Source organism: Carcharhinus amblyrhynchos, chromosome 19 (genome assembly GCF_965287045.1).
Source record: "Carcharhinus amblyrhynchos chromosome 19, sCarAmb.v2.hapA, whole genome shotgun sequence".
NCBI classification, from domain to species: domain Eukaryota; kingdom Metazoa; phylum Chordata; class Chondrichthyes; order Carcharhiniformes; family Carcharhinidae; genus Carcharhinus; species Carcharhinus amblyrhynchos.
Window position 1 is genome coordinate 11,401,931 of NC_137342.1, and position 17,734 is coordinate 11,419,664.

At 43.1% G+C, this 17,734-nt stretch overlaps 1 protein-coding gene across 1 annotated transcript in view; it reads left to right on the top strand.

Moving 5' to 3' along the window:
* Positions 1–2,099: 2,099 nt before the first annotated feature.
* The window catches only part of eps8a (EGFR pathway substrate 8a, signaling adaptor), a 169,828-nt gene continuing 154,193 nt past the window's right edge, over positions 2,100–17,734 (top strand). The window contains exon 1 of the mRNA XM_080207246.1: positions 2,100–2,121. The gene's annotated coding sequence lies outside the window, so the exon portion shown is untranslated. The remainder of the gene's footprint in view (positions 2,122–17,734) is intronic.

A 17,734-nucleotide genomic window follows, 5' to 3' on the forward strand; every position in this document is an offset into this window, starting at 1 on the left:
CATGGGTAAATAGTGAACTAGATCAAAGCAAGATTGATCCAACTAGACAACAGTGGAGAGGTGTTGGTTGCCAATAAGGCAGCAGTGGCACAGTGATTAGCACTGCTGCCTCACAGCGCCGGGGAAGTGCATTCAATTCCCAGCTTTGGTCACTGTCTGTGTGGAGTCTGCACATTCTCCCCATGCCTGCGTTCATTTCCTCTGGGTGCTGCGGTTTTCCCCCAGAGTCCAAAGATGTGCGGATTAAGTTTATTAGCCCTGGTAAATTGTCTCGTAGTGTTGGGGGACTAGCAGGGTAAATACGTGCAATTACTAAAATGGGTGGGATTTTTGTTGGTGCCGGCTCAATGGGCCGAATCTACACTAGAGGGATTGTACGTGGATTTAATGATTCCTCTGGGTGCTCCAGTTTCTTCTGCAATCCGAAAAATGTGCCGGTTAGGTGTATTGGCCATGCTAAATTGCCCTTTAGTGTCAGGCAGATGAGCAGGGTAAATGCATGGTGTTATGGGGAGTGGGGTTGAGTGGGATTGCGGTTGGTGCAGACTTGATGGGCCGAATGGCCTTCCTTCTGCACTGCAAGGATTCATGATGTGGATATGCCGGCTTTGGACTGGGGTAAACATGGTAAAAAGTCGGACAACACCAGGTTTAAGTCCAACTGATTTATTTGATGGTAAACATAAGAACATAAGAAATAGGAGCAGGAGTAGGCCATCTAGCCCTTCGAGCCTGCCCCGCCATTCAATAAGATCATGGCTGATCTGTCGTGGCTCAGTTCCACATTCCCGCTCTCTCCCCATAACCCTTAATCCCCTCTCTTATCAAAAACCCATCCACCCGCGTCTTAAAAATATTTAGCGAGGTAGCCTCCACCACTTCAACGGGCAGAGAATTCCAGAGATTCACCACCCTTTGAGTGAAGAAGTTCTTCCTCAACTCCGTTCTAAACCGCCCCCCTTTTATCTTGAGGCTGTGTCCCCTAGTCCTACTGTCCTTTCTGAGCAGGAAGAGTCTCTCCACCTCTATCCTATCCATCCCATTCATCATCTTATATGTCTCAATGAGATCTCCCCTCATTCTTCTAAACTCTAACGAGTACAAGCCTAGTTTATTCAGCCTCTCCTCATACCTCAACCCCCTCAACTCCGGCATCAGCCTAGTAAACCTCCTCTGCACTCCCTCCAAGGCCAAAATATCCTTGCGTAAGTGTGGCGACCAAAACTGCACACAGTACTCCAGCTGCGGCCTCGCCAATGCCAAGCTTTCAGGGTTTGTCCCTTCATCAGGTGAATGGCCATATGAATGGACTTAATCCTGGTGTTGTCAGAGTTTTTACCTCAAGGATTCTACCAGCGTACCCGATCAGGGGCTGGAGCGTGGCGACTGGGGGGGGGGGGGGGGGGGGAGGGGGCATTTTCACCGTAACTTCATTGCAGTGTTAATGTAAACCCTACCTGTGACATGTAATAGAATAAAGGCACTTGAGGAGAGATGCCGCTGTTGCTCCCCCCAGATGCCGCCCCCTCTACCGTGGTTACGTTCGCGGCCGGGTGTCCCTGGAGAGGGAGCACGCGGTGTCTGCGGGCACAGTCGAGGCCTTCCGTGCCCGTTGGGCACCGCAGGGGCTGAGGTGCCTCATAGACCCCAACAATCACATTTTGATTTGACGTATCTTAAGTTTCATTTGTACCTTTTGTTTCCGTTCGGGCCGTTCCCCCTCCTTTTGGGGAGCTGCCCCCCCCTTTTCCTTTGTCCGAACGTAATTTAAGTTTGTTTACTTGGTTCGATCCCAAAGAACGCCCCCCCCCCCCCCCCAGCCCCCCGCGCAGACGCTGCTGCTGCTGCTGCTGGGATGGGCTCTGGACAGCAGGTGGCGCCCGGGAAGGCGCTCGCTCGCGGCGGGTTCCCGGCATGGACAGGGGCGCGCGAGCGTGCGCGTGTGCGCGCGCCGAGTGGAAGAGGGGGTGGCGCGCGCGCGAGAAGGTGTGAGCGGGTGGGGGTGGCGCGCGCGTGGGCGCGCGCGAGAGCGGGAGCCTTTAGTCTTCGTCTCGGCACCGGGAGTGAGGGAGCTGGAGAGAGTCGCCCGCCGGGGGTGGGGGAGAGCGGCCGGCCGCTGAGGTGAGTGAGTGAGTGAGTGAGTGAGGTGAGGCGGCGGTGGGTGGTGGTGGTGAATCGGAGAGACGGTGTCTGTCGGATGGGGGGCGGTGGGTTCCGAATTGGATCCCGATCTGAGGGAATCTGTTGGAAGTTGGGGAGCCGCCCGGCAAGGAGGAGGAGGAGGAGGAGGAGGCCACCGACCACCAACCCCCCCCCCCGACAAATATACAACCAATTCATCCACAGGATAGGATAGGAACAGCACCGCGGGACGGCCATTCGGCCCCTTCACCCCGTGCCTGCTCCCGTGGAGAACAATGCTCTTTATTCCTACTGTTCATCCTCTCCCTCCCCCTCATTGGGCACCCTTTTCCAAGGCTGCTATTGAATCTTATTGACCAGCGCCACATCAGGGGGCGCAGTGATGGGGAAGGGAATCCCCCTCCCTTGGGATTGGTGTTGGGCTGGGGAAGGGAATCCCCCTCCCTTGGGATTGGTGTTGGGCTGGGGAAGGGAATCCCCCTCCCTTGGGATTGGTGTTGGGCTGGGGAAGGGAATCCCCCTCCCTTGGGATTGGTGTTGGGCTGGGGAAGGGAATCCCCCTCCCTTGGGATTGGTGTTGGGCTGGGGAAGGGAATCCCCCTCCCTTGGGATTGGTGTTGGGCTGGGGAAGGGAATCCCCCTCCCTTGGGATTGGTGTTGGGCTGGGGAAGGGAATCCCCCTCCCTTGGGATTGGTGTTGGGCTGGGGAAGGGATCAACTCTTCCCATCCTTCTATATTGGGTGTATTGGAGGTGGATGGGTTTCCCTTGTCCTGGAGGTAGGTGGTTAGAAACCCAAGACCAGGCAGAGTTCTGACTCCTAGTAAAATGTTATACCGGCTTAGTTTAGACAACCTGAAGTGAATGTGAATGTGAAGGTAGTTTTGTGTCGTTCTTGGATTGTGAGAGGTGAGGAGGTACCTGCCCAGGATGGGGTGGTGGTTACTGTTGTTACTCAGGCCCCTGGACTTTGGCCAGTAACCAGCAGTCTGCTTCTCTGGATCCTTTCGCTTGCAGTGAGTTGTGTCGGATAAGCTTGATTAACTTTTTATGTGAATGGCATGTCTTTAATGAAAAAATTCTGCAGCTCATTTTATTCTTGCTGATTTTATTGCTACCTGTAAAGTAGAACAAGACTGATTGTTTGTAAGTCCTGCATTTTGTAGCTGTTACTGTGCACTAAGGATGTAAGAATACACTTGTATGTTTGGCATTGACATAGAAACGCCTTAAACAGGAATAACTGAAATAAGGAGGTGCCCCAGAAATGGTTTTCAATTCCTGGTTTATGACATTTTCCCTATTGAATTACTTCTTTTCAGAATAAATATGATGTTTCCATTGCTATATAGACTTTTTAAAACATGCTGAGCAGAAGTATAGTAATTTTACAGTTGTTTAACTTGTTAGATTGTTCTGGAGTTGCAGAGGTTTTTTTTCAGTGTGATATTGTAAACAGCTGATATAAAATACTTTCTGTGAACTTTCAGAAAATTAATAATTGAAAACCCTTAGAGGTTTAATAGTTTTTAATGTTTTTGTTTAAGGTTTTGTTGTGTTTTCAGGGTAATCTCGAATTAAACTGAACCCCAGCATTGGCCGGGTTTGCTCAGTTTAATTGTATGGCATCCAGAGGAGCTAGTATGGGTCTTGGTAATCCAAGATTGTGCCAGAGCCTGGCAACTTCTTTCAAGCTGTGCCCAGCATACACTCTAATACTCTTTTACTCTTGCTCTATGCTTTTAAAACTCTATCTCTTTTATATTAAGTTGATCTTTCTCTACACCCTAACTATGACTAATACTACATTCGACACCCTTTCCTTTCCTTCTCTATGAATGGCATGTTTTGTATAGCGCATAAGAAGCAATACTTTTCACAGTATACCAATACATGTGACAATAATAAATCAAATAGTGTTTTTATTACATAAGCATTTAATGAAAGGGAGGACTCAGGATGCTCTAAAATTTCTTGTAAGAGATCATTTGTAGTTGGGAGGGCAAAATATGGTAAGTGAAAATAATTGTTTTTTGGTAAATGTAAGGGAGGAATTTGTACTTATTTTTGTGTTTTTTACTTTTTGTGAAGACTCATCAGGTATCTCTTTTAAGGAAGACTCATCAGGGAGCTCTTTTAACGGCCAAACGAGTAGAACAAACTCAAATTAACTTAAGGACAAGTTAAGGGGGGCAGCCCCCCAAAAAGGAAGGGGGGATGGCCTGAACAGAAACTAAAGTCCAAAGGAAACTTAAAACATTAAATCAAAATGTGGTTGTAAGGGTCTATAACACACACCAGCCCCTGCGGTGCCCAGCGGGTGCGGAAGGTATCAACTGCGCCCGTGGACACTGCGTCCTCCCTCTCCAGGGACACCTGGCCGCGAACGTAGCCGCAGTAGAGGGGCAGGCAGTCGGGATGGACAGCCCTGTCGATTGCCCGCTGTCTGGACCTGTTGATGGCGCGTAAGGGAGGAATTTGTAAGACATCTGAAGTTTCCTGATAGTATTTTCTGATGGAGCTCTTACTGTAGGAATGGAATTAGATCGAAACGTGAGCTTGAAGATGTAGTTAATCGAAGCAGTTTTCCTCAGGGGGATAAACTATTTTAGGAATCTTAGTTGATCTTGTGCAGTTGTTTTATAAACTTATTTCATTTTTTATTTCAAGATGGTTTTATGATGGGCAATATTGAAAACACGTGACTCTGATTCATGTCACAGCAGGTCACATTTGCAAGTATAATCCAATAAAGAAGTGAATAGTATTTCCAATTTGTTTTTGATCAGAAGTCATTTTACTGCACTTTAACACGAGGATGTGCTGAAGTGATAACTGCAACTATTGTGAGTTGGACCATTGGGTTAGAAATTAATTGTTTGAATTAAGAGCTACCTATAATGTGGGATTTAAATGGAGATTAAGTAGGGATTGTGTTTTGGGTGGATGATGTTTAAGAGCAGCAACTTCTTTCAAGAGGTTTAGAGATTCACATTAATATTGTTCTGCCTCATTAAAAGTCATCCTTTGGTAATGTTTATTCGCTTGATCTTTCTCTGGATGCATCAGATGATGTGCCATTTGGGAAATTAATCTGTAATATAAATTTGAAAACTTCCTTGAGTGGGGATAATGAAGGGAAATATGAAATACTTAATTGAGCCTTGATTTTGGAATTGCCTGATTCTGACATCAAAAAATATGCCCATTTGACTCGTAGCATTCTTTCTGACAGTTTCTGTCTCTTGGGGTAAGTTGTTAAGTTCAGGTTTAGTTAATTTTTTTGGGAAAAGGGGATAACAACAGGAAGGTGATGGATTAAATTTTCTGAATGTAGTCAATAAAAACCTGAAGATGTAAGCCTACATGACCTCTACAGATGTAAATTGTTATTGTCCCAACAAGACTGATAACACCCAATAAAGGTATCTGACACCTTGAACTTTTAAGCCCATGATTCATCAGATATTTTTGCACTGGCTTCTGAAGGGATGAATTGAGTCAACTTAAATACTTTCAGTTGAATTCACATTTAACAATGGTGACAGAATTATTTCCAATCTCACTTGAGGGTGGGAAGTGTTTCCTTGTCCTGTTGTTCAGTTGACAATTTTTAGTACTCAGATTATATTCCAATCTGCGTCTTGTATTTAATTACATTTACTCCTTTGTATCTTTGTCAGCTTCCAAGAATTATTCTTGTTGAATTTTTCAACCAATTCATGTCTTTCTGAAGGTATGGTGCCCAGAGCTGTGTGCAGTATTCTAATTATGACCATTCCAATTAAATATGCAATTGTTAAATTGACTATTGTGGCTTCTCAAATGTCCTTGAGATATTCCAGTGATTTTCTGAAACACTTACTGTGAAAGATAAAATCTTATAGCACAGAAGGAGGATGTGGCCATTTTAGTCCATTGTGATTATGTCATGTCTTTGCATGAGCTATCCGTTTATTTTTTATTTATAGTCCTGCAGTTTTTTTCCTCTTCAAGCATATATCCAATTCCCTTTTGAAAGTTACTAGTGGATCTGCTTTCAATATCCCTTCAGGTAATGCATTCCTGATCATAACTTGTGTATTATCAACTGTTAAGTGTCTACGTCACTTTTCAGATGTTGTTTTACTTGGCTCATTAGCATCAGTTATTTTGCAATGCTACTCAAATACCTATTTAATTATTCCTGACTTGAAAGTGGGTTCATGTTCCTTTTACTCTTACTGGGTTAAAATTCTGGAAGTCCTCCCAAGCATCATCAGAATGGCACCTATTCAGGAAGTTGGCTCACCACCACCTCAACGGCAGTTAGGGATGGGCACTAAATGCTGGCGTTGTTAGTGATGTCCACATCCCATCAAGAAATAATAAAATAGACAACTTAGAAAACCCAACTTATGAGACACTTATTGTCCAAGGCAGATCTTTTTAATTTTTTAATGATGCATCCTTTATCTGCTGCTAACTACGTATGCTCAACATTAGATAACTTTGTCATAACAAGTGGACAAATGAACAAGTCTTCAAATTTCTTCTGAAAATTCAATTTGGTCACTGATTTAGTAACAACATTGGAATTTTGGTAGATTTGAGATGTGATTATTGGCCCAGAGCGATATTGACTACCCTTCTGGCGTCTTTTTTGATCTGGCGTCTTGGAAATTATTTTTTCTTATGCCAGTGTTGCTTAACAATGCTTAGCAGTACACACAGTGGTTGTTGCATAATTCACTCTCTAGTTGCTGGATCCTGGCTCATTATCATAGAACCCTACAGTGCAGAAAGAGGCCCTTTGGCTTGTCGAGTCTGCACCAAACATAGTCCCATCAGGCCCTACCCCCATATCCCTACATATTATACCCACTAATCCTCCTAATTTACGCATCCCTAGACACTAAGGGGCAATTTCTTAGCATGGCCGATCAACCTAACTCGCACATCTTTGGACTGTGGGAGGAAACCGGAGTACCTGGAGGAAACCTACGCAGACATGAGGAGAATGTGCAAACTCCACACGGGCTGAGCCGGGAATCGAACCCAGGACCCTGGAGCTGTGAAGCAGCAATGCTGTGCTATGGTGCCATATTTCGTCACTAATTTGTTTAACCAGCAGTCGTGCAAGGTTTGACCAACTTGATGTGCGGAGGGGACATTGTTGATGTAGAATGGGTGGAGTGCGGGGTGGACTTTCATTTGGTAGAAAGGAAACTGAAGAATGCTGACTTTTGAAGTGAGTTAGGAACCATATTCTCAAATCTGGAGCCTGTAGTTAACAGATTTTCATGGGATCAAAGTGAAGGCAACCCTCCAAAGCAACATTGGTCAATCTCAAATGAAGAAGGTGAGTGTTTTGTCCCATCCCCCCCTCCACAAAGTTCCACTGATTCCATCACTGTTCTTGATGCTTCATCTTGTCTGGCGCATATGATTTCAGGCATTGAATATCCAATTTCTAACTTTCCCTGTTGCACTGTTATTGGGCTTAGTCCTTAAATAATTGGACCGTAATTTGTTGCTGTAGGACATCTACCATGGTTAATTAGGTTTCCAGTTGTAAACTGGCTGGCAGTAAGCAATACTCTTGCTTAAAATTTAGCATTGAAATTACTTGACTGAATGTTGTCTCCCAAGTTTTGTTCGTACCTATTGTGCAAATGCAGCAACAGCATACCAGTCATTGGCGAGATGTCAGTTTGATCAAGTTAACGGTGGAGTGGCACAACTTGAGTCATTTCTAGATTTGTGTTTAGCTTTGTCCCTTTGTGCCATTTGTTCATGAGATGAGCACCATTAGCCTTACTGTTACTTTGACGGCAAAATCTAGGTCAATATGTCCAAGCCTTTGCTTCTGTTGGCTGCAAAGATTTGTACCATGGAGCCTCGGGGGCATCAAGGAAGTTGTAATTCATGCATGTACTTCAAGTTGCTGAGACTGACGCATCTTGATGTTCTAATTTGCAATATATTCACCAGCCATGATGAACTGGCTCTTTGCCAAGCTACACAAATGGGAAATTCAGCAAGCCAGTATTCCCTGGGCTTCAAGGACTGGATTTCTAAGGCTCGGGGCTCATGTTTGGATTACCTTGTTTCAAAATGCCTGCCTGATCTTTAGTGCTGGTGTGTTGGAATTGATGACTTTTTATATTGTTTATTATGTATAAACATGAAATAACCTAGTTGAAAATTAGAGGGTAAAGTGTGCGACAACCTTTCATTTGTGAAAGCATTTCTTCAATGTCACTTTTTGGATAAATGTGTGTTTCGGCAGAGCTCAGGATGCCAATGATGAAAATAGAAAGTTCTGTCCCCCACTCTGTAGTTATCAGATTGTACTGCCGGCAGTCACTCAGATAAGGATGGTATAAGCCAAATGCAGAGCAAAGATTGCTTTACTCTGATCCAACAATGCACCTTGAGCTGAAACTCCAGAATGCACTGTTACAACTAGCACAGAGACAAGAGATTTAAATGTCATCAGTTTGAGTTGGATTCAGATCCATGTTCTGCAGATCAAAGGACTGATGTCTGTAGATCAATGGCTGAAAATGCATGTAAACTCACCTCTTGTTTTGAGGGTTTAGTCTGCGATGTCTGACACAGTCTGTTTCTTTGGCAGTACAATGAATGTGACTTCAGCTAAACCTTTGCAGACTAACTCAGTGAGCCGTTGAAGACTTTTCAGGCTTTGTAATCCACATTGTTTATATGTCGAGCAGGATTGGCATAAACTGTAGGGCGCGTTGAGATGTTGTCTTTTAATTTTTTCAAATGTTAAAAGCATTTCAAACATCTTGTGATGTACTGTGCCATGTGTTTGTAAGTATATAGCTATTTAATCTTCTAAGTGTTTTTGTAGAATTACTCTGTATAGTTTGTAAGATTACATTTTCTTTGCCTTTTTTAATACATTTGTAGCATTAGGCATTGGAGTATACTTTTTTCTCCATGTAGTTATTTTAGATTCTTGTTGAGCTCAGATCCTTTGGGCCTCATTAGTCTGCAAACCGAAATCTGATATTTGTATATTTTCAAGCCTTGAGTGATTAAATCTTATTGCAGTTGAACCATACCATTGTAATAGATTGCTCAGTGGCCGCTTGGCACTGAAGCTGTGAATGCAGAAAGAGACAGATTGTTGCTCTAGAAATGGCACAGTTATATTTGTAGTGTAGTGTGAAATTCCAAACCGTAGCTATAGTTTATTCATGTTGGGAGTTTTCTGCGCAAACAAAATCATAGAATGTTACAGTGTGGAAGAGTTGTATCTAATCTGACACAACTGATCTTTGTACCAGTTTGATCAATAAAAGAAGCTATGTCCAATGTGAGTTCTTGCATTTGAAGAGATTGCACAAGACTGATATTGGGCGTGAAAATGAGCTACACTTGGGAGTCACAAGCCTGTTTTGCTGGTTGTGGATCAATGGTTAATGAAGCAGATTGAAAGAGAAACTGTAAAGCATGGACAACGGCTGTGGACAGATGATTTGAGCATGATTATTAAAATTTTGGTAAGTATATCGTCAGCCCAGGGTAATTGTTTAATGAGATGTGCCAATGTAAATGCCTAAATTGAAACCAGTTTTCTTAATGCTGTATTACCTTTGAAATGTGCGGTCTGAGGATGTGTACAGTACCTTTTGCGACTACTTGTATACAAAAAGAGCCCATGCCTGCATGCAACAAGGCCTGGGCAACATTTACCTTGGAGTACCAAGTAGCAAGCAATGACCAATCTGATTGAAATTCAGTGATGTTAGCATTCTGAGTATTATCATTGACATAAAATTTAAATGCACCAACCATATGAATCCTCCAGCTAAAAGTGTAGGAATTCTACAATGATTAACTTGCCACATGCTTGATCAGCAACCCAGACACTTCCTTAAACCTCCACGCTTGTGGGTGGCATGGTGGTTAGTGCTGCTGCTTCATCGTGCCAGGTTTGATTCCAGGCTGGGAACTCTCTCTGTGTAGAGTCTGCATGTTCTCTACGTGTCTGCGTGGGTTTCCTTTGGTTGCTCCGGTTTCTTCTGACAGCCTGAAAGATGTGCTGGTTAGATGCATCAGCCATGCTAAATTCTCCCTCAGTGTACCCAAACAAGCGCTGGAGTGTGACGACTAGGGGAATTTCACAAACTTCATTGCAGTGTTAATGTAAGTGGACTTGTGACACTAATCATTAAACTTCTAAGTAAACAAACTTAATGGCACCTTTTAGCATATTCTAAACTTGTGACCCCTACCATGTAGAAGGCGGCAGATGCATGGTAACATCACCACTTGGAAGTATCCCCTCAAGCTATACACAATCCTGACTTAGAACTATATTGCTGTTACTCCGCGGTCGCTATCAAAATCCTGGAACAGCTTTCTGAATGGCAGTGTGTGTGTATCCTACAATACGTGGATTGCAGCATTTCAAGAAGGCAACTCCTCTTAAGGGCATTTGGGCATGGGCTACAAATGTTTGTCTTGCCAACAAATCTATCATCCTAAGATCAAATATACAAAAGGAATGGTACGATACGTGAGTGAAAGGTAATAAGAATGTAGACGTGTAGAGCTTGAAAAGAGAAGATGGTAGAGCAATGTGGAGAGAAACCAGTATGTGAATTTGCTGTTCAGGAGTGAAATATATATGCATTTGGGAGACACGGCGAGAATGTGCAAACTCATCACCCAAGGCCGGAATTGAATCCGGGTCTCCGGCACTCTGAGACAACAGTGCTAACAACTACGACCATGCCAGCATAGGGTGGAAACGTTGACTGACTGGATCAAAAAGTTAGGAGTGGTCCACCTGCATGCTTGATGTATTTATAATGTGGCTGATCTTTTTGCTTTCTGTTGCAGATTGTGGTTATGATGGTCTGTTTTGGTAATTTTCTACATTTCTTCTGTTATTTCGAAGGTTAGATTTTGTCCCAGTCTCTTTCAGGGCTTTTGTGCTGTTTGTTAATCCAGAGGCAAGCTAGTACCTTTTTGACTTCTCCCCTGTGTAAAGGTTATATCCCTGTTGGGTTGATTGCTTTGTGAGATTATTTTAGTAGCATGACAGAATAGTAAATGTTATGAACTATTATATCAACTGTGATAAAACAAATGTAATGACAATAAACAACGTAAAACAAAAACGATTGAGTCCTAAATTTTTGGAAAGGAGACAAGATTTTTGATCTTGATCTTTTGTCATCAAAAACAAAAGTCAGTTTACAGGCTTGACTTAGCCTATCAACATCATGGGTAAGCCTAGTTCATGAGGACTTGGTGTCTTTAATTGGCAAATTCCTGACTGTGTAAAGTTTTCTAGACCAGCCACAATGGAACTTTTGTCTTGATGCATGAAAACTGTTATTGGTGTGTATTTGATTCCCTGTTTGGTGTTTGATTACTTTTGTTATCCTGCTCCATGTGCAAGCTGATATTGCTACCCAAGGACGTGCATTAGTTGCTGTGAGGAACTTTCTGATCTAAGTGCAGAGTAGTTGGAAGAATTTCTGGTTCTATTTATTGTTCCACAACTTTTTGTTAATGCACCATATCAAGTGTATAGGGAGATTGGGTTAAATGTTATGAGTCAATAATATGTCATGCAAAAGCTGAATAAACTATCAGTGTAGAATTTACAATCCAAAGAAAAAGGGGCACAACTTAATTTTTATCAAATGGTTCTTTGCAAATAATTCGCAGTTTTATTGAAACTGTTGCTGGGCTTGAGCCAAGCTGATTTATCAACTTGCAAGCTATCAAGAGCATTGTTTATCTCGCATGGTGTTCGTTTGCTTTTTTGTGGGCTATTGCTAATTGTCTTTGCAATGCCACCTTAGTGCTAGATGGCGTCATGTAACAAAGCTCTCGGATGATTTGATTCTTTGTCAGTTTTTTTGCTAAAATTGAACTTTCTTTGCCCCTCCATTGAAATGAAATTGAGAACAGCATTTGAGTGTTTTTCCTAAAGTTGTAGAATGTAAATAAGTGCAGATCACCTGGGGCTTTCCAATACAGTCAATGCATTGCAACCTTGCCCCCACACAAAAATTAGTGCTGTGGGCAGAAAAGGGTGACTTCTTACTTTCTGTCCTCCCTTTGTGGCCTCCTCCATGTGGCCAAAATGGCCCTACTCAAAGCTAGAAATGACATTCCATACATCTGTGACTGAGTGATTATTCTTAATTCTTAAGTTGCCTGCAGTCTTCATTGACCACACCATCTTCAGACTTTTGAATGGACTTGCCTTGCATTAAGTTGATCTTTCTCTACACACTAGCTATGACTGTAACACTACATTTTGCACTCTCATACAGTGAAAAATATTGTTTCTTGTGCGCTACACAGACAAAACATACCATTCATAGAGAAGGAAACGAAAGAGTGGGGAGTATAGTGTTACAGTCATAGCTAAAGTGCAGAGAAAGATAAACTTAATGCAATATAAAGTGGAAGAGAGAATGTGTGGGGGGTCCTTAATTATGCTGGCTACTTTGCTGAGGCAACAGGAAGTGTAGACAGAGTCAATGGATGGGAGGCTGGATTGCGAGATTTGAGTTACATTCACGACCGTTTGTAGTTCCTTGCAGTCTTGGGCAGAGCAGGAGTCATAGCTTTGATACAGCCAGAAAGAATGCTTTCTGTGGTGTATCTGTAAACATTGGTGAGAGTCGTAGCTGATGTGCCAAATTTTCTTAATCTGATAAAGTAGAGGCGTTGGTGGGCTTTCTTAACTGTATTATCGGCAACCAGGACAGGTTGTTCGTGATCTGGGCACCTAAAAACTTGAAGCTTTGGACCCTTCCTATTTCGTCCCTGTTGATGTAGATAGGGGTATGTTCTCCTTTACACTTCCTGAAACCGATGATAATTTCCTTTGTTTTGTTGACATTGAGGAAGAGATCATTGCTGCTGCACCAGTTCACCAGATTCTCTGTCTCGTTCCTGTGCTCTGCCTTGTCATTGTTTGAGATCCAACCCACTACGTGGTGTTGTCAGGAAACTTGAAAATTGAATTGGAGGGGAATTTGGCCACACAGTCATAGGTGTATAAGGAATATAGTAGAGGGCTGAGAACACAGCCTTGTGGGGCATGGGTGTTGAGGATGATCGTGGAGGAAGTGTTGTTGCGTATCCTTACTGATTGTGGTCTGTGAGTTAGGAAGTTCAGGATCCAGTTGCAGAGGGAGGTGCTGTAGCTATTAGATGAATTAAGAATGGATCCCATCAATCTGTCATATTGTGATGATCCCTCATCTAAATGAAGGCTTTGGCTGTCTCACCTGAAAAGTTAAAGTCCATAATGTTTACTGGCCTAACGTAAAATAGGTTTTATTTGGGACAGGATTTTGGATTTGTATCAGGTCACGCGGCATGGAGGATGAGAAAGTAGGTTCCCGAACTTGTGCCCTCTGAACAGAGGGGAGTACGACAGGATGAGAGAGGAATTGGCAAATGTAGTTTGGGGGCGCAGATTAGTTGGTAGGACTGCTGAGGAGCAGTGGAGGATCTTTAAGGAGATCTTTTTCGGTGCTCAGCAGAAATATATTCCGATGGTAGAGAAGTTGCGGTTATCGAAGGAAATAAAAGAGTATTAAATTAAAAGCTGATGTGTTCAGAGTGGCTAAAAGTAGTGGGCGAGTAGAAGATTGGGAAAGGTTTAAAAATCAACAAAGAATGATTAAGAAGTTGATAAAGAAAGGAAGGATAGACTATGAAGCTAAACTAGCACTAAATATAAAAAAGGACAGTAAGTTTTTACAAATATACAAAGAGGAGGAGGCTGGCTAGAGTGAATGTTGGACCCTTAGAGGATGAGAGGGGGGGATTTAGTGGTGGGAGATGAAATGGCGGAGGCCTTAAATAAGTTTTTTGCCTCGGTCTTCACGGAGGAGGATGCGAATTGTTTGCCGGATGTTAAAGATAGAAGGATGGTAGGAGTTGAGGGCCTGAATGCGATTACTGTCACTAGAGAGGTAGTGCTTGATAGACTAACGGGACTGATGGTGGACAAGTCCCCAGGACCGGATGGAATGCATCCCCGGGTTCTGAAGGAAATGGCAGAGGTGATTATTTACCAAAATTCGCTGGATTCCGGGGAAGTGCCGGAAGATTGGAAAACGGCTAATGTTACACCGCTGTTTTAAAAAGGTAGCAGACAAAAGGCAGGGAATTATAGGCCGGTTAGTTTAATGTCTGTAGTTGGAAAAATGCTTGAATCTGTCATCAAAGAAGAAATAGCGAGGCACCTGGAAAGGAATGGTTTGATAGAGCAGACGCGGCACGGATTTGTTAAGGAGAAGTCGTGTTTGACGAATTTATTGGATTTCTATGAGAACGTGACTAGTGCGGTAGACAGAAGGGAACCGGTGGATGTGGTGTTTCTCGATTTTCAAAAGGCGTTTGGTAAAATACCTCACAAAAGGTTGCTTCAGAAGGTTAGGGTGCATGGAGTTGGGGGTGAAGTGTTAGCGCGGATAGAGGATTGGTTGTCTAATAGGAGGCAGAGAGTTGGTATCAATGGGTGCTATTCTGATTGGCGGTTGGTGACTAGTGGAGTGCTGCAGGGATTGGTGCTGGGGCCTCAGCTATTTACCATTTATATAGATGATCTGGAGGAGGAGGAGGCTGAGTGTAGGGTAACGAAATTTGCTGATGACACGAAGATGAGTGGAAAAGCAAATTGTGCAGAGGGTGTGGAAAGTCTGCAGAGGGATCTGGATAGGCTGAGCAAGTGGGTGAGGACATGGCAGATGGAGTACAATGTTAGCAAGTGTGAGGTTATCCACTTTGGCAGAAATAATAGTAGGAGGGATTACTATTTAAAGGGCGAAAAGCTGCAGCATGCTACGGTGCAGAGGGACCTGGGGATCCTTGAGCATTAGTTGCAAAAACCTAGGCTGCCAGTGCAGCAGGTGATCAAGAAGGCGAATGGAATGCTGGCCTTTATAGTGAGGGGGATAGAATATAAAAGCAGGGAGGTCTTGCTGCAACTGTACAGGTCATTGGTGAGGCCGCAGCTGGAGTACTGTGTGTCGTTTTGGTCGCTGCACTTGCGCAAGGATATTTTGGCCTTGGAGGGAGTGCAGAGGAGGTTTACTAGACTGATACTGGAGATGAGGGGGTTGGACTATGAAGAGAGACTAAATAGACTGGGTCTGTACTCGTTGGAGTTTAGAAGGATGAGGGGGGATTTTATAGAGACGTATAAGATAATGAAAGGGATGGATAGGGTAGAAGTAGAGAGATTCTTCCCGCTCAGAAAGGATAGCAGGACTAGAGGGCGCAGCCTCAACATAAGGGGGGGCAGTTTAGAACGGAGTTGAGGAGGAACTTCTTCACTCAAAGGGTGGTGAATCTCTGGAATTCTCTGCCCATTGAAGTGGTGGAGGCTACCTCGCTAAATATATTTAAGTCAGGGGTAGATAGGTTTTTGACAGACAAGGGAATTAAGGGTTATGGGGAAAAAGCGGGAAAGTGGAACTGATCCACTTCAGATCAGCCATGATCTTATTGAATGGCGGGGCAGGCTCGAAGGGCTAGATGGCCTACTCTTGCTCCTATTTCTTATGTTCTTAGGGACAGCGATATTTGTTGTCTGCTTTTAAAACAGCAAGAGTCAGCTTTTCTGTGACTTTGAGACCATCAGAAAGCCATTGAACCAGTTGCAGTCAACTGAGCAGCCAAGATAATAAATAGCCATATCTTGAAAGTGAGAGGGGGATTCTCAAGATCCAAACTCCTGATAAGAGGCCTAAAAGAATCCTCTGCATTTCAAGACCTTTGCTCCAGCTTAAGAGTCAACTCATCTAATAACGTACAGGCCTGTTATGGAAGAAAACTTAATTCACAGGTTTCGAGTTACAACGTTTATAAATTGAAGCCCATTTGCACTTTACAGCATTAGTTTCAACTTTACAACATCATGCCAGCACATTGATATGTGTGCATTGACTTTCTGCACCACTTATCTGTGTGATTGGACAGGCCAAATATCTTTCTTTCGTTGAAAATGAATATTAAATTTTTTTTGGTGCAACTATTGCAATTTTGATGCAATTGTATACTTTGTATTTAATAAAAGCTCACAGAAGTTGAAGGCAAATAGACGACTGATGACTTCAGTTGAGTTAATACATGCAGGCATCAACAGTCACCTCAGCCACCTGAACAGGCAAGAGTTGAGAACGTTTAGGGCTGAGTGCCCTGACTGATTTCTGGCCTCTTCAGGAACCAATTCACCATTTATACCATTGTTCATGTAGGAAAATCAGTTCCCACTTGTAACCTTTTGACTTAGAATTGTGTTGTAGGTCAGGGGGCTGCCTGCATTCCAAACAGTAACTTTTTTATTGCTTAGAATTCCCTTCGTGCACAAGAGGCCATTCAGTCCATTGAGTCTGCGCCATTCCTCTGACAGAGCATCTTCATCTGTATCTAATTTGTATAAGAGACTGTGATGATACTGCATCAGGAAATGTATTTGTCTTTTTCTTGTGTAGGATTTGTTTCAGCAGTCTGGTTAATTATTGGTGCCATGTTGTCTGTACCCAGCAGCCCATGCTGTTACTGCAACAACATGAATGATCATAAATGCTGGATGTTTGTTTTAATCTAGACTAATGTAGTGTTGTTGTTTTCCCCCTGAGGTTGTGTTTTTGAGTGGAGCTTGATTTGTGTCACAACACAAAGTAATGTGACTGGATGGAACTAGGCTCACAGAGAAACCCAATTCTGTTGTTGTTTAGGATCTGTAGAGAGAAGAATAGCTCTGTCTGTCTCTTGCTGGATTTGGAGACTTGGATCTGCCTGAAAATAAATCTCTTCTCTGAAGTTCTGCTGCTTGAAGATAAATTATTCTCCAGAAACTGCTGTATTGGAGTCAGAAGGCAGGTGTCTTCCTGCTTCTGTCCAGAAGGGTTAAAATGCAGGAAATCTAGCATCCACATATCTGTTTTTGTGCAAATTGATTCTGAAGTAGGATTTATGTCTGTGGGAATGTGTTTAAGTTAGGAATGTAGAGAGAACTGAAGAATTATACTTTGTCAAGTTTAAATGGTAAAATTTATGCTAATTCTTTTTGTTTTTCTGTGTTCTTAAATAAAGTTTGTTTTAATGAAAACTAAACTACCTAGTGGGTCAGTAGAATCGCACCTGGAGTGAAATACTTTATGCTCGCTGTAATGCCAAAATCTAAAAGTTGGGTGTCTAGGCTACCTTTGTACATCCCTAACTCTAGGGAAAGTATGTGATAATTTTAACTCAAACAGACTTGGCTGGATTATTTAAATTGGTAAAGTTTACCAATTTGGTACAAGCATGTTGATCATGGACAATAAATTAATGCATATGAGTGCAGAAACTTAAATTGCACAGCAGTTCGTGATCATTTGCTTCTTTGTCTGATTTCCATAGAATCCCGATAGTGCAGGAGGAGGCCATTCATCCCATCAAGACCACATCAACACTGAAAGGGCATTCTATCCAGGCCCACTTCTCCCATCCCCATAATCCCTTGCATTTAGACTGGCCAGCCACCTAACCTACGCATCTCTGGACTGTGGGAGGAAACTGGAGTGCCCTGAGGAAACCCACGCAAA